This window comes from Helianthus annuus, chromosome 14 (genome assembly GCF_002127325.2).
Source record: "Helianthus annuus cultivar XRQ/B chromosome 14, HanXRQr2.0-SUNRISE, whole genome shotgun sequence".
In the NCBI taxonomy this organism is placed as follows: domain Eukaryota; kingdom Viridiplantae; phylum Streptophyta; class Magnoliopsida; order Asterales; family Asteraceae; genus Helianthus; species Helianthus annuus.
Window position 1 is genome coordinate 62,154,052 of NC_035446.2, and position 3,366 is coordinate 62,157,417.

The window sequence follows — 3,366 nt, forward strand, 5'->3', positions numbered from 1 at the left end:
GTTACCCGCCATTTCTGAACCGCCAAATACTCATATGTATATATTCGAGTTACCGGAAACAATATCCGGTACCAAGACTTTCTTATTCCTTCTAAGAGTTGTCCGCTTAATCACTTCTGTTGATCATCATTATCACTTCATCATGTGTCACACCCTCAAAATCCACACGCGGAGTATTACCGCGAGGCGTGTGACGACCAGAATCTTAGCCACTAATTATTTTTAACGGATTAGTTATGGTTATAAACATTAGCATAATTAGTGACCTAATTTAAATTTTTCAAAACATATTTTAAGTTCACAGCGGAAAGGGGAAGAAAACGTATCATAATTGAAACCACAAGTTTATTAACATGTTACTTACGAACCACGCACTCCATCCGACTGCAATGTCCGTCCAAAGCTGTATCGAGCAACCTGCAAAGCATGCAGTAGAGTGTCAACATAATGTTGGCGAGTTCACGTGTTTGCAGTTTTCCAGTTTTAATTCCAAAAACTTGTTTTAACCAGTTAATTTATCCGTTTATACATGCCATGGGGAGCTACCCCATAAGTAAGCGACTAAACTGTTTTTCCAATACCGAACACTAGGTAACCGTTGCGTTTCCGCAGGATGCCCCGATGTCAATGTTCTATCATCATTGACGGATGCCTGAGTACATTAGTTCACGACCGATCCCATACCATGGCACGGTGTGAGGTTGGTAAGACCTAAATAGCGCTATCAACTAATAACCCGTTCGCCTGGCCCCGGCGACTAATCGGTATTATGTAGTAGGGACTTAAGTGATAGAGTTTCGTTTAGTGTTGCTCGTTGCATTTCCGTATAAACAGTAATTAACTAAAAGTTCCCAGTAACAAGGGAAGAAAAGTAAGTTTGTATCCCTCACCGGGGATAATGTTGTTACCCGTATCCCACACAAGGAGATAGAAATACCGCATCCCTCATAAGGAGATAGTAAGCAATTCCAAACCAGGAAAAGTTGTTTCGTTCCGTTTCCCAACCACCGGGAATGCATGCTTTAAGTAAAAAGTAGTGAACTCACCTTTGCTTTGCTCGGTTGATAATTTACTCGTGTTACGTTGGTCAACCATACCCTATTATGGTTGTTAAATAATTATTAGGTTCGCATGCAAGAAATGTCACGTATATCTAACACATAGCATGTAAGTCATACTAGCACCCTATACATTATTGGGCCTGTCCTAATCATACGGGTAGTTAAACAGTTAACAATAACAAACAGTCCAAACATGACATCACATTATGTGGCCCAAATAACAAAGTAAAATGGTCCAGTCGAAACCATGTGGTCTCGACTCGAGATCATGAAGTCTCGGGTCGCAACCAAGTGGTTTCGAGTCGCATGCAGGAGGTCTCGAGTGGTGCACTTTTGAGTCGCAATCTATGAGGTCTCGAGTCCGGCCTCGAGTCGCAATCATGCTAGTCTCGACTCCTGAAGTGCATGCTCTAGTCTCGAGTTGTCAACTTTGATGATCTCGAGCCGCAATCGGGATGGTCTCGACTTGCATCCCAGCTGCTGGAACCTTTCTAGAACATATGCCAGCTTTTGTACTACCCAATCAAATTGCATAAACATGTACTGTCCAATCAAATTTCTCTAACATGTTTTCATTATTCCATTCTAATCAATTCAAATCAAACAGCAGATTTTTCAAATGTTCATCGCATATTCAAAATGTTCAGAGCATCTTCAAATAGTTCATCCAAATTAGCATATTTTACACATTCAGTGCATGACTCGATAACATTATTAGTTCACAATCAACTAGCATACCTTCTATGGAACAGGAACATTTATATACCTAGTCTATATATCATGAACACCCTTGTTTACTATCATTTAGCATAAAACAACTTCAAATCTCATTGTGCAATATTAGTTGACCACCTAAAAACAACCCTTAGTACAAAACAGTCAACACACCTGAGTTTCTAACTAGAATTTTTAAATGAACACATTCTACTGATATAATAAATAATTCACAACAATATAAAGAAATTTCATAACACATCCATTGCTATATGCAAGGTTTAAGAAGCATAACAGCATAAGCAATTCCAAAATAGCTATCCACTTAACATTATTTCCGTAAGAGCATTTTTGTACCATTTTTCACATTTAAACACAACTAGCAGTAGCAGTAACATTCAATCAAGATTCAACATAAACACAACTTATTCAAAGACATTATACCTATTGACCGAGGGATGAATAAAAAAGGGGTAAGCGGCTGCCCTGAGCTTCTGACCAGGACCAAAACAGGACGCGAGTCAACTCCCTGCCCTGCTGATTTGTCATGACCCGAGACCCGGACATGAACACGGAGAAATTCGTCGGACCGAACCGTGTCGTCGCCGCTGCTGCACATCGCTTACAGATGGGTGTGGGTGACCAGTGGGATGAGGGATTTGGAGTGTGCAGTTGTTGGTGAACAGAGGGGGGGTGGTTAAATGGGAGTGAGCTTGACCGAGAAGCTTGCTGGAGTAACTCGGATGGTCGGAGCTGAAGGAGAGATTGTCACAAAAGAGTTGTTGGCTGGAAACATGGAGGTGTTTGAAGGTGGTTGTCGAGGTGTGCAGGTGGAAGACGAAGAGAAAGTCGGAGGAAGAGAGGTGTCCGTCATCGGCATCCTGAGTCGTCGGAGGGAATCCGGTCGCCGGAGATTTCTGGTCGCACCGGGATGTACGGTTGGGTTGGATATTAGGGCCTTTAGGGTTTTGCATTTTGAATATTGGAGAAGGTGAGGTTTCATGAGGGATATATATATGGTAGGGTTTTGTGTGTAGAGGGATTGGGTTGGGCCTAGCCCAAGTGCGTATAGATCATAAGTAAAATTATGGGTCTCTCAATTAACAAACTAGCCCGAGTAATTTAAAATTAACTACAACGAAAATCATACATTCAAGGTGAATGTTCGGCTCGGGTTTGTTTTCTTAAACGAAACGTTCCTCGCGACGCGGTTGTGATTATTTAATAAGTAGTGATAATATAATATATAATAATAATATGAATAATGACAATGATAAATGCACGCATTACTAAAATATCCCACTCTCGACAACGAGAATACGGGTTGTCACATTCTCTCCATGTTACTAGAATTTCGTCCTCGAAATTAGGCAAAGGTCAGCGACACACTCTGTATGTATACATAAACTCCATTACCATACGTAGATACAAGCAGTTTCACGAAAGTCCACAAAACGAACATATAAGACACATAGTGCATAAGGCCACATAGCATTTACATAGCACGTAACAGTCACGTAACACAAGATCCACAAAGTTTGTACGTGTTCCACATAGTATAGAATTTCACAAAATTAATTAATGCGCAGGA